We start from the raw sequence: 19,844 nt of genomic DNA, 5'->3' as shown, positions 1-19,844 counted from the left end.
TAATTTTCTAGAAACAGGAAGATGAAGAATCAAAAGATAAAGAGATGAAGAAGAGAGAGACATGATGATGAAGAAATTGGAGCAGATTTCGCAATATAAAGGAAGGGAGAAAGATAAAAGGTCTCCGGAAGGGGAAGGGGAATGGGAAACCGTAAATAGGAAGGGGAAGATGAAAGGTCTGGGGTATTTTGTGAAAGTCACAATAATATAGTCTAGATATGTAGTAGGTTGGGTAAGTGGTCTAAATATGTAAATGGGTCTCCCTTTTCACCCAATTTTGTAATTTTCCCCTAAATTTTTTATTTTGATTAAATATAAATACCCTTTTGTATTTGAGTATATACTTAGTAGACGTCTAACCTTCTCTCCTCCTCCCCACCCACCCCCATGTATTGTTATTGGGTTCATTATGTTCTCATGGTCACCATTTCCTACTTTGATCTTCGTGATTTTTTAAGGATGAGATCTTACAATACCGTGCAATTTTGGGTTTCGATTATGAACGGGACGAACATCCGCTTGCAAAGAGTAATGAGAGTCGCCACTCGGTTTTTGCCACTATATACCAAGAAATAATTGGTACAACAGACACTGTAATGGGACTATCCTTCAGAGAAAAAGTTCGTGGACTGTTATATCTATTTTATCATAATTCAGAATATCTTAAATATCTCTTAATCAGTTCATTTCATGAAATTCTACTTCACTTTTAACACTAAATAATTACTACGATGCTAACACAATAGATTAATAGTGGTTATTATTTTAAGAAATCATGATTTTTCGATTCTCATGTTCATTCAAACAAGCTGCAATCATGACAGGGCGATGTATCAATGAATGATGCCAACTAAGAAAATACGATGAATGAAATAGAATATAACTTTGAATAACGAATAAATGATGTGATGACTAGCGGAGAATTTCCGATTAGCTTCCATCCCTGTGGGGGCGTCGTTGGGTTCGACGGGGGAAGCTCTGATGCCAAAGTCAGTATAGAATAAGGAGGAATAAACTGAATTGACAAAGTAGGGTTACTAAGATTGTGTGAATGTGTACCTTGATAGCTTGAGATGCAAGCTATATATAGTCATAAAATTGTAACCTTTAGTAACTAGAAAGTCTCCATTAATGCTCCATAAATGGCGGTTACTGGTTTCCTTTAATTATGTCCGTTAGCTCATTAATAGCTCATTAATTGCCTTTATTTGAGGAATCGGCTCAGCTGCTCAACTGGCGAATCGAAGGGTGATGGCGAATCTAACGTAGGTGTGACTACGGATCTCGCGTGGCGGAGCTTCGGTGATCCGCCCATCGGATGTCGTTGCTTGATACGCCATGGCCTTCTTTGTCCGGTTCAATACGCGATCGTTTGGATAAATATCTCCTTTGATCCCTCGGATAATATCTCAATGTTATCATGATGTAAGACCTTTCATTGAGGAAATAGTAAAATGATATTTGTAATCAATTGTAAGAACATGTTCAAAAGGCATTGAACAAGTAGCTTTGGGAAAACTATTGTAGGAAATATAGTATTTATACAATTACCCCCATATTCTGTGGAATATTCTAGAACCTTACTTCATTCAGGGAATGATATAGTGGACTAGATAATTACTGATAAAATACCATTAATTTTGGTGAAAATCTCGAAAGATTATGACGATTACCTAAGTACCCTCGAAGTATATTTCAATGAAAAAAATATCGAATTTGATATTCTTGGGATCCTCGAGACTATAAATAGGTCTTTCATCGATAAAATTTTGTTTCGATTGAAATGAAAGACTAGTGAAAACTTAGAATATGATGAAAATTACCTAGATATCTTCAAATTGAATTCCAAATTGAAGAAGATTGATTTAAATATTCTTAGAATTGTTAAGAATGTAAATGAGACTTTGATGACTAGTGGAGAATTTCCGATTAGCTTTCGTCCCTGTGGGGGCGTCGTTGGGTTCGACGGGGGGAAGCTCCGATGCCAAAGTCAGTATAGAATAAGGAGGAATAAACTGAATTGACAAAGTAGGGTTACTAAGATTGTGTGAATGTGTACATTGATAGCTTGAGATGCAAGCTATATATAGTCATGAAATTGTAACCTTTAGTAACTAGAAAGTCTCCATTAATGCTCCATAAATGGCGGTTACTGGTTTCCTTTAAGTATGTCCGTTAGCTCATTAATAGCTCATTAATTGCCTTTATTTGAGGAATCGGCTCAGCTGCTCAACTGGCGAATCGAAGGGTGATGGCGAATCTAACGTAGGTGTGACTACGGATCTCGCGTGGCGGAGCTTCGGTGATCCGCCCATCGGATGTCGTTGCTTGATATGCCATGGCCTTCTTTGTCCGGTTCAATACGCGGTCGTTTGGATAAATATCTCCTTTGATCCCTCGAATAATATCTCAATGTTATCATGATGTAAGACCTTTCATTGAGGAAATAGTAAAATGATATTTGTAATCAATTGTAAGAACATGTTCAAAAGGCATTGAACAAGTAGCTTTGGGAAAACTATTGTAGGAAATATAGTATTTATACAATTACCCCCATATTCTGTGGAATATTCTAGAACCTTACTTCATTCGGGGAATGATATAGTGGACTAGATAATTACTGATAAAATACCATTAATTTTGGTGAAAATCTCGAAAGATTATGACGATTACCTAAGTACCCTCGAAGTATATTTCAATGAAAAGAATATCGAATTTGATATTCTTGGGATCCTCGAGACTATAAATAGGTCTTTCATCGATAAAATTTTGTTTCGATTGAAATGAAAGACTAATGAAAACTTAGAATATGATGAAAATTACCTAGATATCTTCAAATTGAATTCCAAATTGAAGAAGATTGATTTAAATATTCTTAGAATTGTTAAGAATGTAAATGAGACTTTGATGACTAGTGGAGAATTTCCGATTAGCTTCCGTCCCTGTGGGGGCGTCGTTGGGTTCGACGGGGGGAAGCTCCGATGCCAAAGTCAGTATAGAATAAGGAGGAATAAACTGAATTGACAAAGTAGGGTTACTAAGATTGTGTGAATGTGTACCTTGATAGCTTGAGATGCAAGCTATATATAGTCATGAAATTGTAACCTTTAGTAACTAGAAAGTCTCCATTAATGCTCCATAAATGGCGATTACTGGTTTCCTTTAAGTATGTCCATTAGCTCATTAATAGCTCATTAATTGCCTTTATTTAAGGAATCGGCTCAGCTGCTCAACTGGCGAATCGAAGGGTGATGGTGAATCTAACGTAGGTGTGACTACGGATCTCGCGTGGCGGAGCTTCGGTGATCCGCCCATTGGATGTCGTTGCTTGATACGCCATGGCCTTCTTTGTCCGGTTCAATACGCGGTCGTTTGGGTAAATATCTCCTTTGATCCCTCGGATAATATCTCAATATTATCAAAAGCCCCCCCTAAAGTTCCTTTAAAGTCCTTTAAGGCTTTTGAGCTTTTTTCATGCGCCGCCATGATGATTCACATTGATGGCCCCTCTGTCCAATACCAGTCGCGCCCTTGTAGAGATACGCAAGAAACAGAAGGAGGAAGAGGCTCGAAAGAAGGGGCGGATAGCGGATCCCCGTAAGAGTGCTGAGAAACGACCTGCTGTCGATTTGGTTGATCCTCCTCTCCCAAAGAATAAGAAGTCTGTGTCTAACAGTGGAGGGAAGCTATTGGCGGATGCCATAAGAGCCGAGAAACCAATAGCGAGGCTTGAAGAGGTGCGTCTATTTTATTATTTGCTTCTTCTTTTACTTGGATCTTATTTTCTGCTTTGTAATGTTTGCATAGTTGGTGAAGCCGGACCTAGGAGGTTACTGGTCCGCCAAATATGGTGATAGAGGATCTCTAAGGAATGAATCTGTCATAAATGATCTGGATGAAGCTCTTGGTCGGCTAGGGGAGGTGCGGGAGAGCCAGAATAAGATCTCGGGATCAGCCCATGTCCAGATGGGAAAAATAGAGCTTCTTACGGTAAGTTTCTTCTATCTCTTTTTGCATTTTTGGATGAAATAGTGATCTTCTTGAGGAAGAGTTTGCGGTTATTCCTTTGCTTGAATTGGCTTTTGCCTTGATAGGTATACACCCATATGCGTGCTATGGAAGCGGATCTCCTTCAAGGAGTAGCGGATAAGGCAACCATAGAAAGGTTGGAGAAGGAGGTCGTTGTTGCCAATGCGAACGCTGCTTCTGCTGTTGCCCTGAATGAGAGTAAGGATGCTGAGATCCTTAGATTGAAGGAGAAGATAGATGCGGATGTTGAAGCGCATAAGACTGCCTTACTCGACACGGAGATCCTGGCAGGGGAACGGGCTTACTATTATGGCGAGTGGATTATGGCGTATGTTCAACTTGCTCATCCTGAGATTGATTTTACTGATCCGGAGTACGTGGTTCCTGACGTGGAGGTTTGCCTTAAGTATCACAAAATTCCAAACGTCAAGGATTACATCCGTGATCACATTCGCAAAGTGATGAATGGATCCGCCGAAGAGAGTAAACCCCTTGTCGACCTTGAACCAGAGGACCTTACTGAAGTGTCTCAGAAGGCGGGTGATAAGAGTGAGGAGCTGATAACTGATTGTACCATTCCTCGGGAGGGTATTATTTCTGTAGAGAAGGAAGCCCCACTGGAGGGCGCATCTGGTGTAAAAGATGCTAAGCAGGATGCTCCTTTAGATGTTTAGTTTTTTTGTAAAACTAAGTACAATTTTTAATCCTTACTATAACCATTTACTTTACGCTTTACCTTTTTCAACAAGTAAATCTATAGGTTTTAGGATTGAGTTGAAGTAGGTGGCCAGCCATACCTCAGAGTGTGAGCCTTTGTAAAGGCTTGGAGCTTTTATTCCTTTAGAGGAAGTTAAGCTGCCTTAGGCGATCGATTGGCTTCCTATCTTTGAGGTGAATCGATCCGCCACTGGGACTTTGGACTCTTTTTTGGAAAGAGTGTAAGAGAGTGTAAAGATCTCACGTTTGAGAAATGTTTTAACTCTATCTCTGACGGAGATCAATTTGTTTCCTATCTTTGAGGTAGATAGATCCGCCGTTGAGATTGTTCTCCTATCTTTGAGGAGAAAGCATTATCCTATGCGTGTGGGAATGCGTTTGTTGGCCCCCCTTCTTTTTTAATCTGGAATATTTATATTGCTACAAGAAAATACTTAAAAAAGAATTGATAGGACAAAAGTTGCTTTTTATTGAATGGCGATGCGCCTTATTACAGCAAGTAGGTCTTACATGTGAGCCTCATTAAAACCTTTGATAAGAAAAACCTCATGGGATAAAAACTTATCAAAGGAAAAAGAGTACTCAAGACCGTGATTACATTCTATTTTCCGGTGAAATATTTGCGGAGGTTTTGGATGTTCCATGTACGCGACAGCGTATTTCCCTCCATGTCTTGGATTTTAAATGTGGCGAATCCAATCTTGGTGACTATTCGGTACGGACCTGTCCAGGTGATCCCCAGCTTTCCTTTCCCTTCCGTAGATTGGATTTTGTCTGCTTTTTGGAGCATAAGATCTCCCACATTCAGATTGACGAGCTTTGCATTTTTGTCATAATAAGCCGTGATCCGCTGTTTGTAGGCTGCCATGCGTACATATGCCTTTTCCCGCTTTTCCTCCACTTGATCAAGACTTTCTTTCAACCTTTGGCTGTTTTCGTCCTCGCAATAGAATGCAACTCTGTCACTTGGGACCTGTATTTCAACTGGGATTACAGCTTCCACACCGTGAGAAAGGGCGAATGGTGTCTCGCCCGTGGCTATTCTAGGAGTAGTGCGATACGCCCATAGGACGCTCATTAACTGATCCACCCACTTTTTGTCATGCTCCCCCAACCTTTTCTTTATTCCTTTAACGATCGTCTGATTTGTAACTTCGGTCATGCCGTTAGATTGAGGATAATAAACGGAGGCGAATCTGTTCTGAATGCCCAATTTTTCACATAAAGTTTTGAACTCTCCACAGTTGAATTGCGTTCCATTGTCAGTGATAATCGTGTGGGGAACTCCATACCTTCCTACGATGTTATCCTTGACGAACTCCACCATTCGTTCAGCATTGATAGAGGAGACAGCTTCAGCCTCTACCCATTTGGTAAAATGATCCACAACCACTACCACATACTTCCTCTGTCTTTTGGTAAGAGGAAAGGGTCCAACGATATCAATTCCCCAGACTGCAAAGGGTCGACCTTCAATAATGGGCCTTTGGAGGTGTTTAGCTGTGTGTGATTCATTTGCATGAATCTGACAATTATGGCAAGACTCCACTAACTTTTGAGCATCAAGTTCCGCCGTGGGCCAATAAAATCCTGCTAACCTGGATTTCTTCAAAATGGAGGCAGATGCCTCATGGGCTCCACATGTGCCTTCGTGCAACTCTTTGAGGATCTGTTGTCCCTCTTCCGGCACGATGCATTTCAGCTAGGGATGGCTAAAAGACTTTCTGTATAGGCAATCATTTATCACGGAGAAATAGGCCGCCTTCCTTACTATCCGCCAAGCTTCTTCCTTGTCCAAAGGCAAAGTTCCATCTATCAGATACTGGCGGATTGGTGATCTCCAATCACTTTCCACAGACACGAGTAAGGATACCATCTTTGAGGCGAATGCCAGTGCTGTCTTGACCTCAAACGGGCACTGTAGATCCGCCCAATGCTCCTTGCTTGAAGCCATTTTGGCTAGGTGATCGGCCTCTATGTTAGATCCTCGGGGCACATGGATCAGTTCCCACTTGGTTGCTTTGGCTTCAAGGTGGTTCAACAATTTCTTAACCTCTTCAACATATTTGGCTAGAATGTCATCTTTTACCTCAAAATTCTTGATCACCTGGTTGACCATTAATTTGGAATCACTGTAGATTACGATCCGTTCGGGAGTGATTTCCTTTAACAGGCGCGGTCCTAATATCAAGGCTTCGTACTCCGCGGCATTGTTGGTTGCGAGGAAGTCCAATTTTGCAGCGTAATGCAGTTTTATATATTGGGGACCTTTGATCACGATGCCAATACCTGCGCCTTCTGCCGATGAAGCCCCATCTGTATACATCGTCCATTCCTCAACTTTAGATTTGGGGAGATTCATTCCCTCTTCAGTGAATTCATTCACAAAGTCTGCCAAGACTTGACTTTTTAGGGCTGATCGACTTTCATAACGAACATCAAATTCTCCTAGGTGGATTGCCCATTCCATCAATCTCCCCGAAGTTTCTGGCTTTTGCAATACTTTCCTCATTGGTATGCTTGTGCGAACTATGACAGTATGAGCCTGAAAGTAGGGCCTGAGGCGTATTGAAGTGGTGACAACAGCCAGTGCCATTTTATCCAGCTTGGAATAGCGGGTTTCGGCATCTTTTAATACTTTGCTCACGTAATAAATTGGATACTGCTGGCCATCCTCTTCCCTTATCATGACCATGCAAATGGCTTTATCTGTAACTGAGACATACATGTAGAGATTTTCACCTTTCAAGGGTCGACTCATCAGGGGCGGTTTCGTGAGAAACCGTTTGATCCCTTCGAAGGCTTTTTTACAATCTTCGTTCCATTCAAACGCCTTTTGCTTCTTGATCACTTCATAAAAGGGTTGGCATCTACGAGCTGAACATGAGATATGTTGGTCCCTTATAACGTAACAAGTTAGTTCCAAGGGGGGATAGGAACTATTTAAAATTTAAGTACGTTAAGGCTGACTTCTTTTCTTTAAAAAGGGATTACACAACGCACTGAGTGAATAAGACACTAGCTTAGTCAACTGATGACTAAGTCAGCTTCTTTCGTTGAGTCAGGAGATAGCACTTTGAGTCTATTCCTGAACTCAGATACTCAATGCACACAACTCAGCGTGACCTCTTTACTTGGTCAGTTTTGTTTAAGCAAGCAATATATATATTAAGGAGTTTAAGGTTAGAAAGATATTACTCAGCAGATTTATCCAGGTTCGGCCTCTGAGCATACGTCCTGTCCCCGGAACACGTTCCGAGATTTCGAATTCTCTACTGAGCTCTTTAACGGTAGAGCATCAAACCTTTTACAACTTAGAAGCTGAGTATAACAAGAGTACCTTCCTCTATACCTCTACTCACTCCTAAACTCTCGCTGAGTACTATAACCGAGTACTCAGCCTCTCCTTTCTAATCTTTAGAAATGATCACGATTTGTCCTAAACAACAATTGCTAAGACACTTTAGATGATTGAATAATCACTCTAGACTTTTACACGAAAGATATAGAACTTGGTGTAAGAATTTGCTTTGCTTTTTCTTGCAGAACTTTTCGTAGAATTTTGGTCAGCGTAATGGCTTGATAAAAGTTCTGTGTTTTTAATGAAGCAACTGAAGGGCTCTATTTATAGAGACATCTGAGACATCGGTCATTTCGAATTTCAAAATAACCGTTGGAGGGAAACGGCTTCCTGTCGTTATCACTCAGTTTTGCTCAGAGCTCTCGGCCAATCAGATTTGAGTATCTTCTGTCTTCGGTCAGTGTTGAGCAGCTTTTAGACAGCGTTCTGTGTCTTCTGAACTTTACCCAAAGTGGAAATACTTTGTCTGGAAGTTGTTCTAGCTCAGCTGCAGTCTTGTACTCTTTGTCGATTCAACTCAGCGGATTCACTCCGAAGTTGTTCAACGAAGGTCTTCTAGATCCTTCTCTTGCTGAGTTGCGTTTTGATCATAACGACAGCGTTTTGCACACGCGGGCTGAGTTGTCTTGATCTGTTTGACTTAGGCTTTAACTTCCGTATTGGGCTTCGGCCTTTTATTCTTTATGTCTTATAAATAATTTTAACTCAACATTGAACAAACACATTAGTATAATAAATCAAAGCATTTAAACTTAGTGTGTTTAGAATATATTTGATTTTACTTAAATAATTTTGTCAAATCAAAATCATGTGGAAAGGTGTTTCAACAAACTCCCCCATTTTGATGTTGGCAAAACTATTCAGCGAGGAACTCAGTGTTGAGCTCCCCCATGATAGTTGACCTATTATTACTTAGCAAACTCCCCCGTCAGGGTTGAGCTACTGACTTAGTTTTAACTCTAAACATTTTAAGGTTTAATCGAGTAAGTCTAAGGTCAGTTTTCAGATATAGGTCAGCTCATGGAACATATTCTATTTTACTCAATATTAAGCGGAAGGTGTAACATTCAGATAGCACTGAGTAATCATTTTGTTCAATGGGTCTTATGAGACAGTGTTTTATAAACATACAAGACAATGTCAAACATATGATCAGCATGGGATACAATCAACAAGTATTATAGACAGTAAACACAGTTGATGTAATTGAAGATACATAATAACATAATACTCAGCATCATATGAAATAACTCAAGTTAGGATAAAAGATGCAAGTATTGTATTAAAGTAAAGTAGTCAGCATACATAGCAAAAGATGAGCATAAAAGAATATAGGACTACAGATTAATAGGACTACAGACTAAGTCAAAAGCTAAGCCTAGCCTATTTATACTTCTTTTTCTTTTGCTTGGACTGACTGCTTCTAGGAGCCTCCTGCTGAGTTCTAGCTTGTTCTTTCTCCCCCGTTTTGTTAGCATCAGGAGGAGCAGGAATTCTAAAAGAGTCGGTTAAGACATCGGCGGTTAGCACGGCGGACAACTCCTTAAGTTTGTCGGCACTTTCATTAATGCCGTCAAAGACAATAACGCCTTCATTCAAGACCTCTTTGGATATGCCGATTTCAGCAGCGCTGAGCAGGCTCAGTATGTAAGCTTGTGACTTACCTACCCAAGTAATGGAATTTGTCAATGCAGCAAAAACTTGATGAAAGGTCTTCAGCAAGGCTGTGTCATAATATTGACGCTGGATATTATTGTGAAGCACATGGGTGAAGATCCTTTGGGAGTTGACCAATATCTCATTTTGCTTCATTTGGTCAGTGTCCATCTCTTGTTTATTTAAGTTCAGCAGACGAACTGCTTCGCTTATTTGCTCCACTGAGCATTGAAAGTAGGAGGCCAGCTGATTGTTGGTCTTGATTTGCTCAGTGTGAAGCTGGGCGAAGAGCATCTTAACTTCATCAGAAGTTGCATAATGAGTGTTCGCAGCTGACAAGGTCTGGAATTGGCCTTGAAGAGTGTTAAGATGTTGAACCGTTGTCATTTGGAGCTCAGCCAGCTTTGTTATTGAGTCCTGCTTGGGCTGATGTGATTGGATTGAGATCATATCACTTAGCAAATCCTTCAGTCCTTTTACCTCATTTAAGAGCTGAGTGACTTAGGACAGCTGAGTTGATGCATTGTTACTAGACCCAGCAGTAGGTTCAGTAGATTGATGAATGTCCTTAATTAATGACTGCACCGAGTTGATGAGTTTTCTACCAGTCTCGGTGGCATGCAGATAGTTTAGGGATTCATCATCATGTTGCCTAGTTTCCTCAGTATGACCAGTTTGTGGAGGAGTCAGAGTTATGACAGGGTCAGTGACTGGAAGTGTGTTTTCAGGCTGTACTTAGTTTTCTGGAAGAGAGGATTGATCGGCTGTAGTGATGGTCGGTGAAGTAGTAATCCTAATGCTGTCAGTGATTATTGGTGCAGGAATATTCTGAGTCAGCACAGTGATTGGAGAAGCAGTATTGACGAGAACTTGCTCGATTTGGCTCGTTGAGTTAGCGGAAGCATTTAAGTCGGCTTGTTCCTTTTGTGAAGAAACAGAGGCTTGCTTTTCAAGAGAAGCTTGTTGAGAAGAAGGTGTTTGCTTATAAAAAACTTGAACTTAAGAGAAGAAGGATCTTTAGTCGGCTTTTGAACAGGAAGGTCAATGACAGGTTTCTGACTTGCCTTTACTAATCTTCTTCTGCGAGGAGGAGTGTCAGCTTGGATAGACTCTCCTGAGTGAGAAGGAGAAGTCTCTTCTTGATCAGCATTAAGCTGATTAGCTTGTACTTGTACTTTATCTGCAGCCAACTCAGTGTTAGTTGGGTCAGCAGCTTCCTCTTCACTCGCTGTTTCAGTGTCATCTTGACCACTGTCTTCTTCTTCTTCTTCCTCAGCATCCTGATCTTCGTGATCTAGTTCCTCTTCCATTTAAGTGATGAAGTGATCATCCAGTTCCACATCATCTTCTTGATGCTCAGCTTCGGTTCCCAGACACTGTGTGAAGTGAGAATCACCAGGAACAATGATGTCAGTAGGGATAGCATCAATAGGGGTCAGCTCAAAAGACTTCTGCTTCTTTTGAGGTTGCTCATCAGCATCTGTTCTTTCCTCTATTTCAGGCTCATCTTGCCTGCTTCTCTTCTCGACTGACTTAGGTCTCTCCTGACCTTTTTGAGAAGCTGACTTTAGCTTCTTGGTCTGAGGCTCAGCCTTCTTTGAAGGAGTCCCAACAGCTTTCCTTTTTCGGGCAGCTGGAGCCTTTGTCCTTTTGCCCTTCTTTGGGACAGTTGTCTCCTCATCAGCATTTTTGCCTTTCTTAATTGGTTGGTCATACTTCAAGGCACGCAGCGAAGCAGTTGTGATCTCAGAGCCTTGGGCCTCAGTTTCCTCGAAGAGATCAATTTGATGGTCTTTGAGGATTCTGGTTATGAGTGAGCCCAGCCTTAAAGTTCTAGTGCTCCTCTGGAAGCCGGCTATTAAGAAAACTGGCATGTTGATGGGCTTGTAGGTCAGCATATGCCATATGAAGCATTGCTCGAAATTTGTCGCTGAGCTGGTGCAATTAATCTTGGGGTAGATGTAATTGGTCAGTAGATAGTGTGCCATCTTTTGGTGCTGGCCCATTGATGAACTTGAGATTTCTCCAGAATGGCCAGCGGGCTTGCAGAAGGTGGCAACGTACCCAGTTCCTTCATGATCACCCTTCCTTCTCAGCTTTGTTCCCTCATTCTTCAATTTCAGCAAATTGGCAAGATAGGTAGGGTTGATAAAGATTGTCTTCTCCTTTACCACGGTTACCAGATAGTCCTGGTTGTCATCAGCAACCCGCAGATTGTGATAAAATTCCCTTACTAGGTCAGGGTAAGTGGGATCTCTAATGGAGAACAGCTCGGTCCAGCCATTCTTCGATATCCATTCATAGAATGGTTGCTCGGTTGTTACGAAGGCCTCAGAGAACCATCGTGAGAAGTCTATTTTGCACTCTCTAACGTCTGCGAAGACTTTGGTGTAGGTTCTGACCTTGGTCGGCTTTCCCTTAGAGGAGGTGGCTTGGCCAGCTTTGCCTTTGCTCGGCGTAGTGACCTTTGTAGTTTCAAGTGAAGTATTTTGCCTGGAAGGTTCATCAGAACTGGTCTTAGGTTGACCGGTACCGGAGATGTTAACGGAAACCTTAGTCATAGTTTCAGAGAAAGATTGGGAAGTTTGAGAATTTTAGAGAGAGAATGCTTTGCTAGAGAATTCGGTAAGTGTAAAGAGATAACAATGAGGATTTGCCCATTATTTATAGCGGTGAAAAGTGGATCTTATCGAATCCATGTGTCAGTTTTGCCTTGGGATTGTGAATCGACAATGATCCTGGCTTTTATGACACATTCGGCGCATACGTCATCCTAGGTGGCTATTCGCGTGCTCTAGCATTAAATGCAACGGATCTTATACTCATCGTTTAGAATACTAAGCGTTTTATATTCTGAGTGGTCAGTTTTATGCATACAGATGATTTCTCAGTTTGAGATAACTACTCGGTGCCAATGTTTGCTCAGTATGTGATATTCATTCATTTAGCATTAAAACACTCAGCATACATTTATTCACTCAGCAAACAATAGATCATTCAACATGTTAATTCACTCAGCATGAGTCTATATTAGGAGCTGGAATTTACTGAAGAGGATTAAACATACCAATGGCTTCTCTCAGTATGCTGAACTGTTCACGAGCCAGTGGCTTTGTGAAGATATCCGCAAGCTGCTCATCCGTTGGGACGTAGGTCAGCTTTATCTCACCATTGAGTACATGGTCTCTAATGAAGTGATGTCTTATGCTGACATGCTTCATCATGCTGTGTTGAATTGGGTTCTTTGATAGATCAATTGCACTTTTGTTGTCGCATTTGACCTCAATTGTCTTTGTTTGAACACCATAGTCTTCAAGCTGTTACTTAATCCATAGGACTTGAGCAACACAGTGTCCAGCAGCAATGTACTCAGCTTCAGTGGTAGACAGGGCTACTGACGCCTGCTTCTTCCTGAACCAGGATACAAGACAACTTCCTAAGAAATGACATCCTCCAGAGGTGATTTTCCGTTCTAGCTTGTCTCGTCCATAGTCAGCGTCAGTGTATTGATAGGGGCGTTTCGTCCCTATCTTTTAGCGTGATTTACGGTTTAATTTTAGAAGAAATAAATAAGTTTAATTACAAAAATAGAGTGTTTTAATAAAATAACAAAATAAAAATAAATTCCTTACTTTTGGTTAATTTTCCTTATTTTTGATTAAATATTAGAAAATAAAACATCAAGCTAACTCGGCTCTCAAGATTTGTATTTCAGGTACGAGGAAGGAGTGAAAATCTACTCAAATACGCGGGGCGTATCATTATTTACGTGGGGCGTATCGTCATTTACGCGGGGCATAAAACATGGTGTCAGAAATAATTGCCTTATCCGCAGGCACCATGTGGAAATGACTCAGCATACGCGGGGCGTATGACACCTTACGCGGGGCGTATGACACATGTCGGAAATGATTGGCCTAATCCTGAAAGTCAGACTGCATTGTCTCCCGGAGTCAACTCTCCATACGCGGGGCGTATCACCATTTACGCGGGGCGTAAAAGGTAGTTCTTCAACATAAAAAGATCAGAGACTCATTTACGCGGGGCGTACTTCAGCTACGCATGGCGTATTTGAGACAATTAGACATAGAATTGGTCCACATGCAGGAGATTTCTGACGGAATGGGCACTTACGCGGGGCGTATCATGGGATTTCTGCACCAAATAATGTTGCTCCATACTTGTACCTTATGAAGTTACAATTCTACCCCTAGCTTGATGTATAAATAAGAGTGACTAGCACTCATTTAGACACCTTCTACCTTCTATCTTCTACCTCTACCTTATAGTTGTTGTATAGTTTTGGTTTTAGATTCGGTTTATGTAATAAAACTCTCCCACCTCGAGAGCTTGTTTGGTTATTCCGGCGTTCCATCAACGTTCCGCTCCATCATTCATCACCAAGCTCGAGAGTTCCACCTCCAAGTCCTAAGAGACGGCCTTGAGTCCGGTTGGCTAGTCCCGAGGGCCGATTCTTCCCTCTTCACTTGCTAACTAGCTTGCACTCTTCCTATGTACTAGGCTTGGTTGTATTCTATATTTTTATTCTCCATATTTATAATTCATGATCTGCAATTTCTGTTTCTATATACGTGTTGATGTTTATTGCTTGCTTTGATACTCGTAATTGATTATTGTGTAGGGGAACGCGATTTTCGACGCCATTCGGGCTATCTTTAGGGATTCATATAGGTGTTGCCTTACCGGAAGTGACAAAACGAAAACCGTAGGAATTGACACACCACGGAACTTACGGGCCCTAGTTTCTGATCCCCAGCATTAGACACGCCTTGACTAGGAACCACGTAGTCTAAGTACTTCACGGGTCGGTCGAACTACACGTAGTCGTCTTTGCAAGAGTAAATTGTCAACCGAATATATTCGGAGTTATTGCATATTATGTTTATAACTTATCGTCACCCATATCATTCCTTGGAGTTTTCCGTTACATAAATCTATCTCACCAATAGGTTAGGAGTAGTTTGTAGTTGTGTCTCACACCACCCCAAAGTAATCACCGCTTAAATAACATACGAAACCGAGTCGTCTAATACTTGCAGTTATAAATCCCGTGGATTCGATACCCGGTCTTAACCGGATTATTACTTGATACGACGGGGTACACTTGCCCCTAAGTAGTCATAGCGTCTAAGTAGAGTCAAGAGCAATTTATAAAGACCACATCCATAGACATAGCACATTCACCGCAATACACATTTTAATCGTCGTAAGAGAAACTCTACCACTAGGCGTCGCGCTATTATGTATCCAACGAGTGTAAAGCCATGAGTCTTGGGATACCATAAACCTGTGTTCACTGAGCTTTGCAAATATCTAAGGATTCTTTTTATAGCTATGTAATGAGATTCCTTAGGGTTAGATTGATATCTAGCACAGTAGCATACTGAGAACTGAATGTCCGGTCTACTTGTTGTTAAGTAAAGTAGAGAGCCTATCATACCTCGATACAATTTGCTGTCTACCGACTTACCATTCTCGTCAGCGCAGAGGACAATGTCAGTGCCCATAGGAGTGGATATTGGCTTGAAATTTTCAAGATCATATTTCTTCAATATCTCCTTGGCATATTTAGCTTGACTGATGAAGATGCCATTTTTCCCTTGTTTGATTTGAAGTCCAAGGAAGAAGTTGAGTTCTCCCATCATCGACATTTCAAACTCAGTCTGCATTTGCTTGCTAAATTCCTTGCACATTGACTCATTAGTAGCACCGAAAATAATATCATCAACATATATTTGAGCCAGCAGGGTATCTTTACCCTTTCTCTTAATGAATAAGGTTGTATCAGCTTTGCCCCTGACATAGTTTCTAGTCAGCAGGAAACTGGTCAGCCTCTCATACCAAGCACGTGGTGCTTGCTTGAGGCCGTACAGAGCCTTTTTGAGTTTATAAACGTGGTTTGGGAATTTAGGATCCTCAAACCCTGGAGGTTGATTAACATAAACTTCCTCGTTTATAACTCCATTAAGGAATGCACTCTTAACATCCATTTGAAACAGTTTAAAGTTCATATAGCTTGCATAAGCGCATAAAATTCTAATAGCCTCTAGCCTTGCCACTGGGGCAAAGGTCTCACCGTAGTCAATACCTTCTTGCTGACTGTAGCCCTGAGCTACAAGCCTTGCTTTGTTCCTGACTACGTTTCCTTGCTCATCCAGCTTGTTGCGAAAGACCCATCTTGTTCCAATGGTCTTCTGACTCCTTGGATGTGGCACTAACTCCCATACATCGTTTCTTCTGAATTGGTCAAGTTCCTCTTGCATTGTGCTCATCCAGAATTCATCTTCCTCAGCGTCAGTGAAGTTCTTAGGTTCCTGAACTAAGACGAAGGCTATATTACTGAGGTATCTCCTGAGTTGGTTTCTTGTCATCAGGGTATTCTCAGCGGCATCAAGAATAGCACTCTCTGAGTGTCCTCTTGGTATCCTTATCTCCTTTGGTAGATTTATGTCTTGTGCTGTCTGTGTTTCAACAATCTCTGCAGGTGAAGACTGGTCAGTGAAAACAATATTTGGTTCACTTTTACCTTTGGTCAGCCCTTGAGGGAATGACTCAGCGGCTGTATCTTGATCAGCGGGTACTGAGTGTGGATCATCCTCGGTCAGCTGCAGATATCTTCCTGCAGGGTTAGTTTCGTCGAACTCAACATGTACTGACTCTTCTAAAACTTGAGTTCGTTTATTGAAAACTCTGTATGCTTTGCTGTTTGTTGAGTAGCCTAAAAAGATAGCTTCATCAGCTTTTGAGTCAAACTTAGCTAGGCTATATTTGGTGTTTAAAATAAAACATTTACATCCAAAGGCACGAAAGTATCCAATGTTAGGGGGTTTTCTTTAGTATAGGTCTAACAAGAGCCCTATTAAGAATATAGCACGCTGTGTTAACAGCTTCTCCCCAAAAGTACTTTGGAAGCCTATGCTCACTCAGCATTGTCCTGGCTATTTCAACCAAGGTTCTGTTCTTCCTTTCAACAACCCCATTTTGTTGAGGCGTCCTAGGAGCAGAGAAATTATGGTCAATGCCGGTGGCTTCACAGAATTCAACAAACTGTTGGTTTTTGAATTCTCCACCATTATCACTTCGGATGTGAGCCAATTTTAGGTCTTTATCATTTTCAAGTTTTCTAACCAAATTTGAAAATGTCTCAAAGGTCTCATCCTTGCTACTCAGCAAGATGACCCAAGTGTACCGAGAAAAGTCATCTACAATGACCAAGGAAAATCTTCTTCCACCCAGACTCAGCGGCTAGACTGGACCGAAGCGATCCAAATGTAGTAACTCTAACGGACGCTTAGTTGAGACAACATTTTTACTATGAAAAGATTGTTTGGTTTGTTTTCCAGCTTAACAAGCGTGGCATAGTTGATCTTTTTCAAATTTAAGTTCTGGCAGTCCCTCAACCAATTGCTTTCTTGCTAATTTGGCCAGGAGGTCCATGCTTACATGACCAAGTCTCTTGTGCCATAGCCAGAAATTTTCTTCCTTTGAAAAAGCATACAGTTTTTGAAAACTTTTTCTCCAAGCTCAGCATGAAGACATTATCAATGCGAGGGGCAGTTAAAATTAACTCATTAGTTTTACCCTCGAATATTTTACATCCAGTGTCATCAAATATAACTTTCTCCCATTGTCATATAGCTGAGCTATGCTGAGTAAGTTATATTTGAGTCCGCTGACTACGGAGACTGACTCAATAGTACGATTACCTCCAATGGTTCCTGACCCTACTATCTTACCCTTTTTGTTGTCTCCAAAACTTACACTTCCTCCTCGTTTACGCTCGAATGTGATGAACTGAGTTTCATCACCAGTCATATGCCTTGAGCATGCGCTGTCAATATACCACATCTTTGACTTCTCAGCACATCTCAGGCTTACCTGCAATGTAACTAGTTACTTTTAGGTACCCAATTCTTTTTGGGTCCTTGCTTGTTAGGTTCAATAGGTAAAGCATCATATTTTATTTTATGGCGGCATACTTGGACAGTATGGCCATTCTTTCCACAGAAGTCACAGCTGACCTTCCGTTTAGGATTTCTCACTGACTGGTCAGCACCCCAGTGCTGAGCGTGCCAGCACACCTTTGTGGTGTGTCCTTTCTTCCCACAGAAGTCACACTGGACATTCCGCTGGGGATTCCATCTCTGCTGACCAGTACTCCGGTACTGAGCATTCAAAGGAATATTTCTTTTGTTTGGAACCTTTAGTTGGTTCTGAATGGATGTGACATCCTTTTTCAGTTTCTTGGAATCTGATTGGACCTCAGAGACAAACTTTTGCATAATTCCAATGTTACTATGCAAATCTGAGTTGTCCTGAAGAAGATATCGAAGGTCACTCAGTTTGACCTCCTCAACCTCGTCACATCGCCTGCTGAGTGCTCTAATTTTATTATTACACTTTTTGACAAGTGTGTAGAGGTCACTCAGGGCATTAACCATTTCATTTCTGAGCTGGGGAAGTGATATTACCTCATTTGATTGATCCTCATCGTCAGATGCAATGGAGGGGTCAGCATGCTCAGAGACGCACGACTCAGCAAGTTCATCAGCCATAAAACAGATCTTTACTGACTCAGTGGCATCAGCTTCTGATGATGAAGACTCATCACTGTCGCTCCATGTTGCCACCATTGCCTTTTTGCCGTTCTTCCTTTCTTTCCTCGGCATGGGGCAGCTTGACTTGATATGGCCAGTTTGATGACATTCAAAGCATGTAATGGGCTTTGAGTTGTCCTTCTTGTATTTGCTGTCGCTGGACTCAGCTTTATACTTATCAAACTTTCTGTAGGGCTTCTTAGAATATTTGTCATTCTTTTTGAACAGCCTTTTCATCTTCCTGGTGAACATAGCCATCTCCTCATCATTTGTTGAGCTCCCATCAGTGGAGTCAGCTTTCATGACAAGAGACTTTTGCTTCTTGTCTTCAGACTTTTCCTTCACCTCGAAATTCTTCATCGAGATCTCATGGGTCAGCAGTGAGCCGATGAGTTCATCATATTTATAGGTGGTTAAGTCTTGAGCTTCCTCAACAGCAGTCTTCTTTGCTTGCCAGTTTTTAGGAAGACTCCTAAGAATCTTCTTGACTTGTTCTTCCTCGGTGAAGATCTTCCTAAGTCTCTTGAGCTCGTTGATGATGTTTGTAAACCTTGCATTCATGTCAGATATTCCTTCATCATCGTTCATTTCGAACAGCTCGTATAGTCTCATCTGCTAGTTCACTTTGGACTCCTTTACTTTGTTTGTTCCTTCGTAGGTGACTTCCAGCTTCTTCTATATCTCTTGCGCTGACTCACAACCTAATATCTTATTATATTCTGTAGCATCAAGCGCACAGTGAAGAATATTTATAGCCGAAGCGTGATTTTATAGCTTCTTGAGATCATCCTCTGTCCATTTGGCCTCAGCTTTGACAACTGTTTGGCCAGCCACAACTTCAACAGGAACAAACGGGCCTTGGACTATTGAAAGCCATGCACTCATGTTTGTTGCCTGAATAAAGTTTTTCATCCTATTCTTCCAGAAGGTATAGTTAGACCCGAAGAATAGGGGAGGCCGAGTAATGGACAGCCCCTCAGGTAAGATCTGAGTTGTTTGGTTTCCTGGGAGAAACCGAGTGCTGTTTTCAGCCATAGTGGGGATCAGCTCAAGGTAGTTAAACCTTTTACAGCGAGCTTTTAGAGCCCTGATACCACTTGTTGGTCCCTTATAACGTAACAAGTTAGTTCCAAGGGGGGGATAGGAACTATTTAAAATTTAAGTACGTTAAGGCTGACTTCTTTTCTTTAAAAAGGGATTACACAGCGCGCTGAGTGAATAAGACACTAGCTTAGTCAACTGATGACTAAGTCAGCTTCTTTCGTTGAGTCAGGAGATAGCAATTTGAGTCTATTCCTGAACTTAGATACTCAATGCACACAACTCAGCGTGACCTCTTTACTTGGTCAGTTTTGTTTAAGCAAGCAATATATATATTAAGGAGTTTAAGGTTAGAAAGATATTACTCAGCAGATTTATCCAGGTTCGGCCTCCGAGCCTACGTCCTGTCCCCGGAACACGTT

Source organism: Euphorbia lathyris, chromosome 2, assembly GCF_963576675.1.
Source record: "Euphorbia lathyris chromosome 2, ddEupLath1.1, whole genome shotgun sequence".
In the NCBI taxonomy this organism is placed as follows: Eukaryota; Viridiplantae; Streptophyta; class Magnoliopsida; order Malpighiales; family Euphorbiaceae; genus Euphorbia; species Euphorbia lathyris.
Note: the sequence above shows the minus strand (reverse complement) of the source record.